The following is a 19,248-nucleotide window of genomic DNA, read 5'->3' on the forward strand; positions in this document are numbered from 1 at the left end:
AGAGAAAAAGCTTCAATAAAGCATAAAGAAATTGAAGCAAAATTTAAATTTTCAGCCTCCTTTAGATCAAACATGGTGATTCTTACATTAACATGGCTTTGTCGGCAGGCCTGGGGGTGATGAGTTCCCTCCCCTCTTGACATGTATGGTTGTGCGACTGTTGCCTACTTTTATTATGTGTATTTTGTCTTTTATGTTCCCCCCTTTTTTTCCCCTTTGAATTGTTCGCCGCCCTGAGTCCTCCCGGGGCCTTGAGGCTGTTAGGGACTGGATGAGGGCTAACAAGCTTGTGCTCAACCCGGATAAGTCCGAGTGGCTGTTGTGTTTCCCTCCCACTAATTTGGCAAGTGTTCCATCACTCAGGCTGGGGGGTCAAACACTACACCCCTCAGACAGGGTTCGCAACTTGGGAGTCCTCCTGGACCCACAGCTGACATTTGACCACCATTTGTCAGCTGTGACCAGGGGGGCATTTAGCCAGGTTTGCCTGGTGCACCAGTTGCGACCCTACCTGAACCGGGAGGCTCTCACAACAGTCACTCGTGCCCTTGTGACCTCTAGGCTGGAATACTGCAACGTGCTCTACATGGGGCTGCCCTTGAAGAGCATCCGGCGACTTCAGCTAGTTCAGAATGCGGCCGCGTGAGCGATAGTGGGTGCACCTCGGTTCACCCACATAACACCTATCCTCCGCGAGCTGCGCTGGCTACCTGTCGATCTCCGGGTGCGCTTCAAGGTGCTACTTACCACCCATAAAGCCCTTCATGGTAGTGGATCTGGATACTTGAGAGACCGCCTCCCGCCAATTACCTCCTCGCGACCAATTAGATCACATAGATTAGGCCTCCTCCGAGTCCCATCTGCCAGTCAGTGTCGACTGGCAACTACGCGGAGGAGAGCCTTCTCGGTAGTAGCTCCGACCCTTTGGAACGATCTCCCCGTGGAGATTCGTACCCTCACCACTCTCCAGACCTTCCACACAGCCCTTAAAATCTGGCTATCCCGTCAGGCCTGGGGTTAAAGTTTGTAATCCACCCCCACCCGAATGGTATGAATGTTGTGTTCTATTTTAATTATGTATTGTTCTTATGTGTCATTGTTTGTATCCCCTTCCCCATGAGTTGTAAGCCGCCCTGAGTCCCCCCAGGGAAAAGGGCGGCCTATAAATAAACTTTAAACTATTAAAAACTATTAAACTATTAAAATACCAATACCAATACCAACATATCTGTAACCCATCCTATAAGGAGTTGCTGTTTGGCTAGAGAAAAAGCTTCAATAAACCATAAAGAAATTGAAGCAAAACTTAAATTTTCAGCCTCCTTTAGATCAAACATGGTGATTCTGTGGTATGGTTTGTCATTGCTTTCTTCCAAGATGGTGTCTTAAACTTCTCTGTGTAGTGTACAAGCCTGCCATTTAAATACTAAGTGAATTGAATTGAATTGAATTGAATTTATTATATTTCTATGCCGCCCTTTTCCCCAAGGGGACTCAGGGCGACTCACAACCCAAGTCAAGGGGGAGAGGGGTACAAATAAGGAATAAAAAAGACGAACAAGACAATACCAAAATTTAAAAGCACACAACAACCATACCATTCGAGAGGGGACAAAAGCTCATTAGCCCCAGGTCTGTCGGAACAGCCAGGTTTTAAGGGCTTTGCGGAAGGCCTGGAGGGTGGTGAGGGTTCGAATCTCCACGGGGAGCTCGTTCCAAAGGGCTATCCTTGGCTTCTGAGCCATAAAAGATCAGCAAATGTTAAAAAAAAAAACCTACTTAATATAAAAAAGAATTAAGGTAGATATTTATTGCGCATTCTAAGGTGATTCCATTTGCATCTGGAGATAGTAAAAAAAGTGAAGAGAGAGAATGCTTAACTGTATTATATCTTAGCCTAGCTTTCTATGTATAAGAAATGTTTATTCATCTCCAGAGAATGTTAAGACAAGCTTAAAATTCTATGTCTCACTCACCATCAGGTGTTGAATGAACTAGAGATGCAAGATCAACATTCTAATTGCTAGAGTAGTGTTTCTCAACCTTGGCAACTTGAAGATGTCCGGACTTCAACTCCCAGAATTCCCCAGCCAAGGCTGGGGAATTCTGGGAGTTGAAGTCCGGACATCTTCAAGTTGCCAAGGTTGAGAAACACTGTGCTAGAGTATCCAGGCTCCATCTTAAAAGCATCCATTTGCAACGGGAGTTAATATTATAATATTCCTACAGCAAGTTAAGATCAGTAAGAGAAGGGCAGTAAGGCTGGCTGACCCATATTTCCCGATGGACATCTTTTGTTTCTGTTTAATGTGCCATTTTGAAAAGAAGAGAGAGAGAATAACAATTGAGGACAAACAAAATATTATTGGACATTTGTTTGGGGCCTAGACGTTTTATTTTGGAATGTTTTATCTTAGTCGTATCGTTTTTGACTGCTGTTACACTCTCCCACTCCCCATTTTGGTGGTGGTGGTGGGAAGTAATGACTTCATTTTCCTTCACAGCAGGAATCTTCCACAGCAGCAGTTGTGTATTGCTCTGAGTTAAATTGATTGTAAAGTGTGATTGCTCAAACTTGGCATGTACGCTAACCTTTTTTTCTCAGAATACATAGTTGACTGCTGTGTTAAAGGTTCTGAATTGACCATTTAGAAAATACAGTTAAGTGGGTATAGTGTCGTGGACCTCAGTAGGGAAGAACCGGACCAGTATAGCTATTGACTCAAAACTGGAACTGAGAAACAGCAGGAAAATGTCTGTAATTTATACTCCGGGCCCACAGTGTCTTAACCAAGGATAATGCTTGAAAACCCTACCCAAATATGAATGTTCATAGTTTCCCTCCAAAACAGTTGGAGCTAACAGCGAGGGTCATCTAAAGATTAGTTTCACTTTAGCAGGGCTTAAACACAACGGTTCCACCACAAATGCGCGCACAACAAAAGCGCGCCTGACTAAACCGCGGTGTCTAAAGCGCAGTGACAAAACCGTGCGACGAATGAGCGACTAATTAGCCCTAAAGCGCGCCGACAGAAGCGCGCTGTAACGTAACCCTAAACCTAACCCTAACCCTAACCCTAAACCTAACCCTAAATCTAAATGTAAATCTTACCTTAAATTAAATTGCGCTTCTGTCGGCGCGCTGTTGTCGGCGCGCTTATGACGTTCGCGCTTTTGTCGGGTCACGAAACACAACTATATACACTCAATACATAGCAGTGGGTTTGCTCACTGTCACTTAAGTATTAACACTGTTGCGATTTATCATTTTTGTAGGCCAAGAACTAAAAAAACGATCATATGTATCTTGAATTTTTTAAGTACCTGGTCAAATTTGAAATTTGCATTTTCCTTCTTTTGTGATTGGAATTCTTTTTTGAAGGACATTGAAATTCGTTACAACAAAGAATTGCCGTTTGTTTAAAAACAGTTTTTAAAAGTAGTTCAAGTAATTATTGGACGACAATAACAATAGTTTATATTTGGCTTGGCGGGGAGTGGGGGGGGGCTTGTTGGAAGACTTTTGCTGGTTGCATTTAATAAAAAGAATGTCAGTTTAAGAAAGCTATAAGGAATTATAGTCAATATAGATACTAATTGAGATAGGTAAATGTAATAATTCTGCCGGATTATATAATGCAGAACATTAGATGCATGGAGTTTATAACATCAGGGTTATAACTCCTCATCAGTGGTGGGTTTCAAAAATTGTTCGAACCTACTCTGTGGGTGTGGCCTCCTTTATGGGAGTGGCTTGCTGCCCATGTGACCGGATGGGAGTGGCTTGCCGCCCATGTGACCGGATATGAAGATGCCAATGACACTTGTCAGAACCACCTTAAATGACCTCACACACAGCACTGGCATGCATAAGAATATGATGCAAACTTGTTTTTTAAAAGGCATCTTTGGTTTGCATTAAAACAACTTCAACACACGCAATGTTCTGATTGTACCACAAACGCAGTAGTCATCCTTACCTTTCACAGAGGCACTGAGTTTTATAAATATGAGCATGATAGTGTAGAATAATCCTATCCAAGGACCAGTGGTGGGTTTCAAAAAAATTTGGGACCTCTTCTGTAGGTGTGGCCTGCTTTCCGGGTCCACTGGTGGAACCTCTTCTAACCGGTTCGGTAGATTTGACGAACCAGTTCTACCGAATAGGTGCGAACTGGTAGGAACCCACCTCTGCTCCTCATAGATATCTAATGAAAGGCAGTTGTGAAGTAGCTCCATATTTGTTCTAAGCTCAAAGAAAGGTTGTGGAATTAACCTGTCTAGATAAGAGAGTTCTAGAAATACCAAGCAAAATATTACTTCCACCACAGGGTGGAGACTCAGCATACCTTTTGTCTAATTGATAGTCACTATTATGAACAATTTTGCATGCTGTCAGAAATTAAATTACATAAGATGCAGATCAGTGGTGGGTTTCAATTTATTTTACTACCAGTTCACTCGGGCGACGCTTCTGCGCATGCACAGAAGCGTCCGGGTGGGCGGGCGGAGCCTCCCGTTGCCACCACTACCGGTTCGCCCAATCCAGGGCGAACCGGCTGAAACCCACCTCTGATGCAGATAAAGATCATCTAGAAAAACAAGCAATTGCTGTGGTATATAAATAATTAAATATTCTTGAAGAAGTCCACAAAATGATGGATTGACTTTATGTCACTGTCAAGATTGACCCTGGATTTGAGACATTTCTCTACCACCCTAGGAAGGTCAGTGTAATGGAATATAGAAAGGAGGTGGATTTCCAGGAAGGAGGGATGTATGCCAGAGGAGTAAGAAGCTACTCAGTCTGTATGTTACTAGTGAGAGAAAGGGTGACGACACGCTCTCCCTAATAGTTTACAGAGTATATGCGGATAGTGGAGTAGAGTCCTTAGTCTGACAAAAGTTTGTTCACAGGTATGAAAACAATAGATAAACTGATCCTGGAAGAATCACATGTTATTCTTGATTTTGGACCCTAACAGTTAGAAAAATAAAACTTACCTGTTTCAATTGTCTTATTCTCAGTGAATGTAAAATAACTTTGCATTTTAAAACTACTTATTAGATAAGAGGCAAACATACTTTTATTCCTAGATAAATAAGTCATGGCTTGACTGCCGCAATACACTGTACAGGGACTATCCTCGAAGACCATTCTGGTACAGAATGCAGCAAAAGGCAGGCAGAGCCGAGGTGGCGCAGTGGTTAAATGCAGCACTGCAGGCTACTTCAGCTGACTGCAGTTCTGCAGTTTGGCTGTTCAAATCTCACCGGCTCAGGGTTGACTCAGCCTTCCATCCTTCCGAGGTGGGTAAAATGAGGACCCGGATTGTTGTTGGGGGCAATATGCTGACTCTGTAAACCACTTAGAGAGGGCTGAAAGCCCTATGAAGCGGTATATAAGTCTAACTGCTATTGCTATTGCTAGTAATGAGCATGCTTCATAACTATGTAAGACTCCTGCCTATGAGCTGCCCTCATTGCCAATTTGCTTCTGAGTGTGATTCAGGATGTTTATCCCCAGTGGTGGGATTCAGCCGGTTTGCACCACTTCGGGAGAACCGGTTGTTAACTTTCTGAGCAGTTTGGTGAAATCAGTGATGGGTTTCAAAAATTGTTTGAACCTACTCTGTGGGTGTGGCCTTCTTTGTGGGAGTGGCTTGCCACCCCATGTGACCGGATGGGAGTGGCTTGACACCCATGTGACCGGATATGAAGATGCCGACGACACTTGTCAGAACCACCTTAAATTACCTCACACACTGCACTGGCATGCATAAGAATAGGATGTAAACTTGTTTTTTAAAAGGCATCTTTGGTTTGCGTTAAAACAACTTCAACACACGCAATGTTCTGATTGCACCACAAACGCAGTAGTCATCCTTACCTTTCACAGAGGCACTGAGTTTTATAAATAGGAGCATGATAGTGTAGAATAATCAAATCCAAGGATCAGTGGTGGGTTTCAAAAAATTTTGGAACCTCTTCTGTAGGTGTGGCCTGCTTTCCGGGTCCACTGGTGGAACCTCTTCTAACCGGTTCGGTAGATTTGACGAACCGATTCTACCGAATAGGTGTGAACTGGTAGGAACCCACCTCTGCATGCTTCCTACAAATAATTAATAATAAATCCTGGGATTTACTTTAGAGTAAAATTCATATAGAACTGTATGATAGATATTTACCCTATAATCACTATCATGTGAACATAGTCTGATGTTTGAAAATGAAGTTACTCACCTATTTTTAAACGTTAACTTATATTTATCTACCTGGTGAACATACAGAGGAACGCTCTAAACCTAACCCTTAACCTAACCCTAACCCTAAACCTAACCCTTACCTTTATGTGAATCGGCTTGCTTTAATTTAATTTTTATTTGAATTTTTAATTTTTTTCGTCGCGCTGTGATGACGTCAAATGCGCGCTTTCGTCGATCGCGCTTTTGTGGACCGCGGTTTTGACGGGTCACGGTTTTTCTTGATTTATGTTAAACTTTACTCAACAAGACAGCAAATGAATCTGGCCATTCCACCTTGTCTCGGTGATTCTGAGAATAGCCAGCAGTACTGTAGCTGAATCATGGGTGATGAGCAACAGAAGTTATCGGAACATGTTTGAGCTTAGCGATTGAGGCTTTGACTGGAAATAACCCATCTATAATCCTTGTTCTGTATTTCAAAAATACTTTCTTAGTGTATATTTAATATGGGAAAAGAGAAGGAAGTTCGCTAGAAAGTCTTAAGAATGACGCAGGAAGAACGATTTAAATGTAATGCCAAACTGCAGAACACCAAATGAGATAATTTGTATAGAAGGGAATATTCCAGTTTCTTAATCAGCTTATGCATCGATGAAAGGCTTCCAAAATACTTGCTTATATTTATCAGCATGTATATTATGTAGTCTACTTTAATCAACTAACATTTTGAACTTAATTTTTGCAGGTTTCGTTTTCTTCTTGGATCTCCAGGGGAAATTGGAGAATTTTTAAACAGGTGAGTTTACAAAGTTGAATATATTCTTTGGGAGGGAGGGACTTTTTTTTAATGAAACCATTTCTCCTGGAAAAAAAAAATACTAGTGGTGTATCTATAACTCTTTTGATTTCAATAGAGGCTATTAAGAGTAATACGAGCACTCTCGCAAATAGCTGCTTTGGTAAATTTATCCAAACATTAAGCACTCCTTTATCAAAAGGCAAACTGGTTAAAAAAAAAAATACTTCTCAGATTTACCCACGTGAAGTATTCATTTTACCTTTTTTAAATTTTCGAGGCGTGTATTCTTTCTTTTAAGTATTTCCACACAAAGTTCTGGGTTGTTTTCACCCACATAGGAGACAATGTTGTCATTTTCTTTTTTCTTTTTCTTTTTTGAGAGAGAGGGAGAGGGAGGGAGAGAGAGGGAGGGAGAGGGAGAGAGATGATGATGAGGATGATGAGGATGGATGGACAATTTTTCTTCTTCCATTTAGGATTAGGATTAGGATTTATTTCATTTATATGCCGCCCTTTTCCCCGAAGGGGACTCAAGGCGGCTCACAACTCAGTCAGGGAAAGGAGGTACAAACAGGGGATTAAAAAGACAAACAATAAACAATTTAAAACACACAACAACCATACCATTCGAGACGGGGGCAACAGCTCTTTAGCCCCAGGCCTGTCGGAACAGCCAGGTTTTAAGGGCTTTGCAGAAGGCCTGAAGGGTGGTGAGGGTTCGAATCTCCACGGGGAGTTCGTTCCAGAGGGTCGGAGCAGCCACAGAGAAGGCCCTCCTCCGGGTAGTCGCCAGTCGGCATTGGCCGGCGGATGGAATTTGGAGGAGGCCTAATCTGTGGGATCTAATCGGTCTATTGGAGGTGATTGGCAGCAGGCGGTCTCTCAAGTACCCAGGTCCAGGTTAATCATGTCCCATTCTCAGAAATTGCCTATACAAGTTCCTCCTAGATAGCTATCAAGTGCAAGAAATTTAGTAGGTACTAACATACCAGTGAACAGATCTCCACTGGGACAGAGGGTTAAACATTTATCATCAGTGATCAGCAGCAACCTTGATGTCTGTAAGCTTTCAGTTTCTCCATCAGTTTCAGATAAAATATCTGACGCAGTGAAACTTCTATATCTGGAGATATCTAAAAACCTGCAGGCCATGGGGTCCCTGTCCCAGCTTAACTACTGCATTATTAAACCTTCCTAATTTTATCATCATATGAATCATTAAGGAAAGGTTATTAAGTTAACTGATCTTTAAATTCCTTTTTGATCCCATCATTCATTCATATAATCCTAAATAATTGCTGAAACCTGATCATTCATTCAGTTATTCATTCTGCAGTCAGGCCTATTTAGATGTACTGCAGACATTATTTTTTTCCATTCCTTTTTTTATTGTTAAAGAGTATGTTCTAAAGGTTTATGGACAGATGGACTTTTTAAAAATGGATGTAGGAAACCCAATATGAAAACAACACTACCCAGCATTAACAATCTGGATGCATTATAAAGTTTATTTTTAATTTATTTGTTTGAATTACATGACATCTTCAGTAAGTATAAGTGTGACATACTTCATTTAATATAATGTATCTGTAGAAACTTTGATTCAGAATCAACAGATTTATGTGATGCTAAGATGTTGCTGGTTCTTCGTATTTAAATGTTAGCAGTTGAAATGATTTTCAAAATGCATATAATGATTTGAAAACATGGAGTTTTTAATCCTACATCAATTTCCTCATTGATGTACTTCTAAAGTTCTCCTATTTTCTAACTAGTCTTACTGAATGTGTGTACTTCCTCTGTAGTAAATGCTGACTTACAGGATATAATTAGGGTAGTATCAAAGCAGAAATTTTCCCTTCCTCTTTTGGAACTATTTATATTCTGGGAAGTGATAGTGATGCTGGTATAAAAACATCATGACACTTATTGACTTAAATTGAAGAATTCTGAGATTGCAGAAGGATCCATTATAAATTTTGTTGCTTTAATATCGGAATATTCTGCAAAAGGTTTGCAATCTTAATCTTATTAAGATTGAAACAAAGTGTGTACCTTTAATTTTATGGCTTTTAATTAAATGTTATAAGTATAAGGAATATATGGGGGAAAATATCACAACTAGATGGTTTTATAATATCTCTACTGTTCTAGTAGTCTATTTTGTGCTGAGAATAAAGTGAAATGAAAGTGGGAAGAAACATAGGTCATAATCTCAAGCTTGATTTACATGCACACACACACACACACACACACATCTTACAGCTTTTAGCTGTAAAATCACAAATGAAACAACATTAGCATTTCAAACAATTAAATATTATTTAAAAAAATAAAATCATTTGTAAGTCAGATTTCAGGAATGCCATGGCTTTGAATTTGTTAGTTTTACATTCCTCTGTATTAAATTCAGGCTTATTTCTTAAAGAGTTACGTGCAGTTCCGTCTTGATGATTTCTTTTAATTTTTGTTCTCGCAATGGATTTTTAAAGTGACATATTGTGATCTGGTTCATGCCTTGCACTGAGCCCTAATTGGTTTGGTTGACTTGGGCTTTAGTGCACTGGGTGAATTTCTAGTGACTGTGGTTTATAAGCAAGTTGTCTGATTTACTGTGGTGTTTGTATACAATCAGTTGTGGGTTATTCAATAGCTCAGTTAAAGGTATAACTCGTGCTTGTAACCTTTAACTGGGTGAAATAGTGCATCCTAAGGCAACGTTTTTCTTGAACCAAGCTACCTCAATTGGGCTGGGTTCAAAATCTGGGACACATGACTCCTGTGGGATTGAAATCTGGCAAATTTGTGGTTACTTCAGTGCTGCTGTTCTGCCAACTGGAGAACCAGTAGACCAGTCCTGCTCTGGCCCTCTAGAAGTTAGATAGACCAATCCTACCACTGGCTGCTGCAGGGTCAACCATGGTCAAGCCCTCAAGAAATTGGAAGTTGATCCCACTCTCACTCCTTTTTTCTTCTTTGTCATTCTGTTTCTCTGTTTAAGTAGGTGGTCAGCAACTCACAGCTCTATAACTGCATGTCAAACTTTCATCCCTCTGTTGCGGCTCCCTGTTGCCAATTGGCTCCACAATTGATAAGGTTAGGGTTAGGGCTTTTGGTTAGGACAGGTAAAGGAAAAAGCACATCATGCTAGGAGGAGACTATGGTGGGGGAACTGGACTTCCGGTCGGCAGAGGAAAAAGGATGCCATGCTAGGAGGAGACTCTATTGTGGGGGAACCGGACATCCGGTCGGTTCCAGAATTGAATGGGGGGGGGGCTTTCGGCTAGGAACTTTGTGGCTCTTTGAGTGTTTAAAGTTGCCCTTGTTTAAGTAAAGAAATATCTTTGAAATGATGAGCCTTTATTGTCTTAGTTAGTTTTAACCATTCAGTGGTGTCCGACTCTTGGCGACTTTATAGACAAGTGCTCTCCATGCTACCCTGTCAAGCACAGCTTCTTTGAGTTGTTGGATGTTCATCTTTCCATCAGCTATGAAAGGATCAAGCCAGCAAGCTCCTTGGTTGCCCCCTTCTTCTTGACTCATGAACCGTTCCTAGCATCGTTGACTTCTCCAATGCATTTGCATGCATGGTATGGCCAAAGTAAATGCTTTATTGTTTAGTTTCTTCTAAATGTAGACACACATCCATGTAATATTTTGGATCTGTTGGTAGATGCTTCTTTACTACTGCAATGCGCTCTGCATGGGGCAGCCCTTGAAGAGTATTCGGAGACTTCAACTCGTCCAGAACGCAGCCGCGTGAGCGATTGTGGGTGCACCTCGGTACACCCACGTTACACCTATCCTCCGCGAGCTGCACTGGTTACCGATCAGTCTCCGGATACGCTTCAAAGTGCTAGTCGTAACTTATAAAGCCCTTCATGGTATTGGATCTGGGTACTTGAGAGACCGCCTGCTGCCAATTACCTCCCACAGACCCGTTAGATCTCACAGGGTTGGCCTCCTCCGGGTGCCATCTACCAGCCAATGCCACCTGGCTATTACCCGGGGAAGGGCCTTCTCTGTGGCAGCTCCGGCCCTCTGGAATGAACTCCCCGCAGGGATTCGGACCCTCACCTCTCTCCAGGCCTTCCGAAAAGCCGTCAAAACCTGGCTTTGCCGGCAGGCCTGGGGGTGATGAGTTCCCCTCCCCTCTCGACTTGTATGGTTGTGCGACTGTTGTCTACTTTTATTATTTGTATTTTGTCTTTTTATGTTCCCCTTTTTTCCCCCCCTTGAATTGTTCGCTGCCCTGAGTCCTCCCGGAGAAGGGCGGCATACAAATAATAAAATACAAATACAAATAAGAAATACAAATACTTTCTGTATTATGCATATATTGATAGCGAGCAAGACTTTTGATAGCCCAATAAAAACCCATCCAAAATGTGAAGGCAAAGAAAACGTTTGAACAACATTTGTCTATGTCCGTGCACACACTGCCATTTCTTATGAGGTGTAATTGATTATACAATTCTGATTTTACAGATTGGAGAACTTGATTCAAAAGAAATACATTATCAGGTAAGAAAATAGTCATTGTATCAAGTGTATCATTGTAAACTGCATGTTGTTTTTATATATTTTTTGAATCTAGTCTGTTTTATTTATGTATACCCCGATTCAAAAAGTTTAGGTCTTGTCCCTATGTGCTTTTCTCTGAAATTAATGGTATTTTCATATATACATGTTCTGACCCCCTCGTCCCACACCAACACACACTCCGAGCCAAAGATAAGTTACGGCATTTAATTAACAGACAGACAGGTCCTTGGCAGCAATCCAGCACAGATAAGCTGTGACAGCAATCCAGTGTACCAAGCTCACAATAATGTTCTCCGACATTAGTTCCTGCGTTGACTTCTGCAAAAAGGCGTGTGCACAAGCAGTATTTTTATAGCCAGGAGAGGAGCCTAATTTCCACCAGCTGAGTGCAATTACCTCCTGTACTTGCGCAACTGTTCCTGACGCCTAGTAGCTCTTCGGTGCCGGGCATCCAGGAACAACTCACTACTGTCGTCTGGCTCACTCTCCCTTGTCTCCTCCCCACTGGTCCAAGGCTCAGGTGCCTCCTGGTGGCCAACCAGCCTCTCTGCGCCCTGCTCGGAGTCAGAACCCTGTCCAGGGTCCTCCACATCCTCCAGAGCCGACTCATAGGGCCCCTCGCTGTCAGAGTCTGGAGGCAGCTCCAACGGCTCCTGCTGGGCCACAACATATACGAGTGAATATGTCTTTAGCTGTGATTGAATTAAGAAATTCCTGATTTCTTCAAATTTCCTTAATTTATTAGCACTTTAGTTATACACCGGCTGAAACATATGCCAAAATTGCCTATTTTGGATCATTAGCTAATTAAATAATGGAAAGAGTATATTTTAACAAAATATGTAACTTCTGTGTTCTTAAATTAGTAAAGTGTTTATGTTATTAATACTGGCTGACAAAGTCAAAACCTCCATAACTAATGTGAAACACATTGGCTTCTAGTATTAGGGGTTTATATCTGACGTTTTTTTTTTTAACAAGATACATTTTCAAAATAAATTCCTGAATTGTGCTATCTGAAATGTATACATTTCTTGGATTACAGGTAGTTCTCAGCTAGTGACTCCCTCATTTAGCAATCATTTGCAGTTACTACCGTGATGAAAAGATAATCTTAGATCAATCCCCACACTTACTGTACAACCTTCATGGGCCTATAAAGCAAAGGAAAAATGTATGTAAAGATCATAAGCACAGTTGTTGTTTCAGTTAGTGACTGCTTCACTTAACAACTGAGTTGCTGGTCCCAATTGTGGTTGCTAAGCGAGGATTACCTGCATTGACTTCTCCAAAAGAGGCTAAAATCTATAAAAAATAATAGTTTAACATGGTGCAACCTTCACGCAATAAAACATTTCTAAATCAAGATTTCTAAGAAAATTGTTAACATATCCATGTAAACCACATGCTTAAAAAGGAACTGACTGAATTATCCATTTCAGGTAATTGAGTTGACTTCCGCATGACTTTATATTTTATACTTAACTTAATCTAATATTTACTTAATAATTTATATCTTGTGTTTGATAGGTTTTGCCTCAAATTATTTGCTCATAAATATCTTATTGGAAAACTAGATTGCTATTAAAAAGTACCTGACATTATTGAAGCCCTGTATAGTTACCATACTATGAAATAAATAACCCTATTGATAAAGGTAATAAAACTGTGCAGTTTTCCCAGGCAGAAAAAATAAAATAATAAATCACATGAACTTATATAAAGGAAGCAGAAAAATAAGTATCATTAGTATTTTCCCAACCCTACATTATTCCTTCTTGTGTCAATATCCCATTTTCTCTTCCTAACCAATGCAGACATAAGGTTTCAGAATTCATTTAAATTATACTTACCCAGTTTGATAGGAAATAGGCACTAAAATAAAGGTATACACATTAAAACATGAATATTGAAACAAGACATCTTAGATGCTGTTATTGTCAATCAAGAAAACCATCTTAAGGTTGTTATGCTCATCCCCAATAAATGTCTATTTACGTCAAGTGGGGGAGAAGCAACTAACACATTTATATTGAAGATTAGGGAAGAAATCAGAAATTAACAGTATCCTTATTCTTCTACATAAATCAGTGGTGTGGCCAGATTTGAACTATTACAGAATATTACAATGATATTGTAAATAAGTGCAGAGCAAATGATGAGGGATTAGCCTACTTTCCCTTTAAAGAAATATGTTAAAAGTTAAAAAATAACTTTTCTGCTTGATCAAGAATCAAGTGAGTTGGGGGTGGAGAGTGATTTGGACTACTTAAATTTGATTGCTTAATAGTCCTTAATTATAGGAAAGTTTTTAATCTGGCTGAGTGCAACATATTCCTTTTGGAAGTACAATACAAAATGAAAAGCAAGAATGTGTGTCCCTGTCCATTTGGTTAGAGAGAAAAGGGGAAACAACAATTATCTGCTACTCTGTGAATTTAAGGAAGTGGTTATCATACCATTATTATTGAAGTATCCGATAGAGGTTCTAAATTCTACAAAGTGCACTTACTAAGGGATTATATTATTCTTATGCTATTGCAGGCTAGAAAAAGAGAATTCAGAATTTGAGATTTTAGGAATGACTGATATATTTTTTGAATCATTGCATTAGATATTTTATTTATTCCTAGTATGATTTGATTGCTTATTAGTAATCTACCATGTTTCCCCGAAAATAAGACAGGGTCTTATTTTCTTTTGGCCCACAAAATATGGCTTGGGCCTTATTATCACGGGAAGGCTTATTGTTTTGGGGTTGCCGGGTGGCTGCTCCCGAAGAGCCGGGCACAGCCTCAGGGGTGAAGCAACCATGAAGTGACCATGCTCATGAGCAGCCGGCCGGCAAACCCCCTCTCCAACCAGGCAGAGCACCATTCACTGACCTAGGGGGTATCCCTAAGGCGCCAAGCCACGTGGTGCTCTGCCCACTCCCCAGCTCCTGTGGCTTGGCACATTTGGGATACTCCCTAAGTCAGTGCATGCAGCTGTGCCCAGTTGAGGAGGATAGTTGCACAAGCCCCTGTTCTGCCCCCAGCTCGCATGCCTCCCAGCTTCAGCATGCCCTGGCCGAGCTCTCCCTGCAGGGCCAGGGCACCACCGCTGCTGTGCTCTGAGCATAACTTCTACTCCGGCTTCCAAACTCCGGAACTCGGCTTCTGATTCTTCCAGCAGCAGCTGCTCTAGGAGTGCCCTCTCACCAGGGCATGGTGAGGCTGGGAGGCATGCGAGCTGGGGGCAGAACAGGCGCTTGTGCAACCACCCTCTCTAACTTGGCAGAGCTCCATGCACTGACCTAGGGGTATCCCCAATGTGCCAAGCCGTGGGAGCTGGGGAGCAGGCAGAGTGCCACATGGCTTGGAGCCTTAGGGATAGCCCCTATGTCAGTGAATGGTGCTCTGCCCGGCTGGAGAGGGGGTTTGCCAGGTGGCTGCTTGTGAGCATGGTCACCTCATGGTTGCTTCACTCCTGAGGCTGTGCCCAGCTCTTCAGGAGCCCGCTCGCAAGGGAGCAGCCTTGCAACAACTACCCCCTCTGGCCAGGCAGAACGCCACTCCCCCAACCTAGTGGTATCCCGAAGGCAGCAAGCAATGTGGGCGCCTTTCTCCCCCTCCCTGGCTCGGCGCCGTCGAGATATTGCCTAGGTGGCACAGTGGTTAGGGTGCAGTACTGCAGGCCACTTCAGCTGACTACTAGCTGCAGTTCGGCGGTTCAAATCTCACCGGCTCAAGGTTGACTCAGCCTTCCATCCTTCCGAGGTGGGTAAAATGAGGACCCGGATTGTTGTTGGGGGCAATATGCTGACTCTGTAAACCGCTTAGAGAGGGCTGAAAGCCCTATAAAGCGGTATATAAGTCTAATTGCTATTGGTATTGCTAGGTCGGTGAGCGGTGCTCTGCCTGGCTGGAGTGGGCGTTGTCCAGGGGGCTTATTTTCAGGGGGGGCTTATATTTTTGCCCACGCGAAAAATGTGGCAAGGCTTTAGTTTCAGGACAGGTTGTATTTTCGGGAAAACACGGTATGACTATCACTGTTTTTGATAAATATATTTTATTCTCCTTATGTACACTGAGAGCATAGGCACCAAAGACAAATTCCTTGTGTGTCCAATCACATTTGGCCAATAAAGAATTCTATTGATCTATTGATGTATTATTTCCAGTGTTTATACCACCCACTTGCAAAATTGGCAGGACACAATAAAGCACAATAAAATAGTAAGGCAAATATGTGTTGCTAAAATAATGGTCAATATATATGAAACAGTAATTAAAACATAAAGTCTCGTGAAGTGTGCATGTTTTGATGTACTCTTTTTTTCCTTAATCGTAGAATAATAGTACTTTTAATCGTAGAAAGATATATTTATGCATGCGCTCTTGGTTTTATAACAGTCTGCACTGCAATAAATACATTTTTATGGAATATTTAAATTCATGCATGGTGCAGAAAATGTGGGGAAAGGGAATCTCTCTTACATAATAACTAAAGTCTGAGTCATTGATTAAAGATGAATGGTGGAAGTTCCATAACAAATAAAAGAAGATGGGTCTTTATAGCTTACTCTAAAATATAATAGCTATCAAGTTGGGTGGCTTTAAATAAGGGTTGACTTTCATGAATTAATTGTGGCTACTACAAATGAGACTGTGTATTTTCTCCAGTATCAGAAGAAATATGTGTTTTTTTAAAAATTATTTACGTCCCATGTTTTGCCCATAAGGCACAGTTAATATGTTACTAGGGAAATCAGGCAAAAGGGAACGATTATATTCATGTCTTCTTTGTGCGAATTTACCCGATTCATCTGAATCTTGACGATTTCTGGAACAACATGCTGGAATAAATATGCATTTGGCTGAACCAACATGGTTCTTCTAAAACGTTTATTAAAAAAATTACTGATTATGAGTTAGCGCAGGATAAGTTTTGGAAAGAATAAGAACCACTTTCCCAAACAGCTGGTCCTGTGCCTTCAGGGCACACATTGACAGAAAATAGGGGGCGCAGCAACTACATAAGCACAACATCCCCACATGCATGCAAGCCAGAAAGGAACCCACACGGATTATACTGTTCCAGACAAACATATACAACAGTATGTACAGACACTGATTAATTCCTAGAACAGTGTTTTTCAACCTTGGCTACTTGAAGATGTCTGGACTTCAACTCCCAGAATTCCCCAGCCAGCATTCGCTGGCTGGTGAATTCTGGGAGTTGAAGTCCAGACATCTTCAAGTAGCCAAGGTTGAAAAACACTGTCCTAGAAGATGTGAATGCACGCATGCATACCTCCCCACACCCCATATTATGTTGGGACACAAAATAAAACATAGGCATCTCCTATGGCTACTCCTGGTTAAAAGGGTTGGGAAGTGTTCCTGAAAGATAGTCTCACCAGGATTTTCCTTGTCTTGTTTTTTTTCATCCCTTATTCCTATTGACAAGATTTTTTTAAAAAAAAATCTATTCCTGCTGATCTTTCATTTTAATTATAGCATATCATAAATTCCAGCCTTTATCACGATCTATTTTATTGCCAGTCTGAATTGCCACCTACATTTCTGTTCTAAGATCAGGTATCTGCAATGCGCCGGAGTGGGTGGAGAAGATTTGTGTTTTTGTTTTTACTTCGGCACACAAGCTAAGATTGCCACTTAGTGGTCAAATCTTCTAATGGCAAGTTTTTCCCAGCAATAATAAGGCTTTGAAATTTGATTTGGGGATTACTTTTATGTTGAGGGAATTGGCCTTGGTTGTTTAGTTTCTTAAATAACTTCCACTTCGTGTCCACTGTGAATGACTTAGGGCGGGGGGTCTCCAACTGTGGCAACTTTAAGACTTGTGGACTTCAACTCTCAGAATGCCTCAGCCAGCAAAGCTTGACAAAGCTGGCTGAGGAATTCTGGGAATTGAACTCCAAAAGTCTTAAAGTTGCCAAGGTTGGAGACCCCTAACTTAGAGGATTTCATCCCGGTGCCTATATGTGGAATGTTAAATGACACTAAACTCCATAAATACGATAAAGGCACCAGGACAATGATCTTCACAGCTACAGATTACCATCATTTTTACTCAGTTAATATAACTGAATAAAAAATAAATTAAAGTAACAATAATATATTTTTAATTTTAATACCCGTGTTTTCCCGAAAATAAGACAGGATATTATTTTCTTTTGACCCTTGAAATAAGCGTGACCCGTCAAAACCGTGCTCGACTAAACCGCGCCCGATTAAACCGCATTGCTGATGTCATCAACAGGGCGACAACAGCCAGCGCGGAGAAAGAAGGGTGCTTTAAATAGCGCTTTGAAAGCAAGCCGATTCAACTTAAGGTAAGGGTTAGGTTTAGGGTTAGGTTTAGGGTTAGGTTTAGAGTTAGGTTAAGGGTTAGGTTAAGGGTTAGGGTGAGGGTAAGGGTTAGGATTAGGTTTAGGGTTAGGTTAAGGGTTAGGTTTAGGGTTAGGTTTAGGGTTAGGTTAAGGGTTAGGTTTAGGGTTAGGTTTAGGATTAGGTTTAGGGGGATTAGGTTTAGGTTTAGGGGTAAATTTTAGGTTTAGGGTTTACAGCGTGCTTCTGTCTCCGTGCTGTTGTCGCCCTGTTGATGACGTCAGCGACGCGGTTTAGTCAGACGCGGTTTAGTCAAGCGCGGTTTTGTGGTGGAACCAAAGCAAGCGCTTGGCCTTATTTTTGGGGAGTCTTATTATTTTTCAGGTGCAGGAGGCAGCGAGTGTGATCACTTCATGGTTGTTGCTATGTTGCAATATTTTTCGGGAGGACTTATTTTTGAGGGAGGTCTTATTGTAGTGCATGCGTTCAAAGCCCGATTGGGATTATTATCCGGGGAGGTCTTATTTTCAGGGAAACAGGGTAAATCATCATTATGAAATTTTAATTTAAACACAGATGTTGATTAGATTTTTGTCATGAGGTGAACAGATTCAGTAATGAATGAATAATTCTTATGGTTTACGTTGTTTCTTAATTGCCACATTTGTATCACCCCTTGCTTTCCAAGTTGAGGGTAGCACACTTGAGGGCATTTTCTTATTTAATTCTCACCACACCAACCCTTTGAGAATTGTTACACAGGAAGATGCTAACTAGCCCAAAATCAACTACATAACCAAATGGGTTCCTGAACCCTTCTCACCTTGATCTATGGCAAGCCCAAAATCTAGAATATTCTCTTAAAACAAAAGTACATGTGGAGATTTCTTGATCAGTCTTTTACCTTTTTCTCTTCCTAACCGTATCAAAAAATTGGCTGGGATTAAGGAGAATTTGGAAAATTAATTACTTACTCTTACAAGCTTACTAAGAAACACAAACGATAATAATATATGTCACCCCTCACTCAGCTTTCCATCTTAAATTACACAAATTAACAAGGACATTATATCATTGTGCCATAGTTGTATATTACAGTAGCTTAGTTCACTGTGGCACTTAACAAAAATGCATTCGTAGTTAACTAGTTAGCTCCATTTGTGGACCTGGAGTAAGATGTGGACATACCTTATGTCATTTAAATCTATTCCAGCCTTACACATTGAAAATGGGAAGATAATAATCTTTAACAATGTCCCTCCAAATTCCTTCACTATGTATATAGCTTAATTTTCATTATTTTGAGGATCTCTCTTGCCATTTTTAATCTCATCCAGTTTGTTGGAAGATTTTGACGTATAGA

At 41.1% G+C, this 19,248-nt stretch overlaps 1 protein-coding gene across 6 annotated transcripts in view; it reads left to right on the forward strand.

Annotated features, from left to right (window-relative positions):
• The window catches only part of CYRIA (CYFIP related Rac1 interactor A), a 94,741-nt gene that overhangs the window by 36,818 nt on the left and 38,675 nt on the right, over positions 1-19,248 (forward strand). For 5 of the 6 annotated variants that reach the window (XM_087716990.1, XM_087716988.1, XM_087716991.1 and 2 more), the window contains exons 2-3: positions 6,952-7,002; positions 11,494-11,529. The gene's annotated coding sequence lies outside the window, so the exon portion shown is untranslated. Of the gene's footprint in view, positions 1-6,951; positions 7,003-11,493; positions 11,530-17,767; positions 17,891-19,248 lie in introns of those variants that run through there. The other variant, XM_087716992.1, reaches the window with a different exon arrangement.

This window comes from Thamnophis sirtalis, unplaced genomic scaffold (genome assembly GCF_051295495.1).
Source record: "Thamnophis sirtalis isolate CommonGarterSnake01/CBP01778 unplaced genomic scaffold, rThaSir2_p1.2 scaffold_5, whole genome shotgun sequence".
Lineage (NCBI taxonomy): Eukaryota > Metazoa > Chordata > Lepidosauria > Squamata > Natricidae > Thamnophis > Thamnophis sirtalis.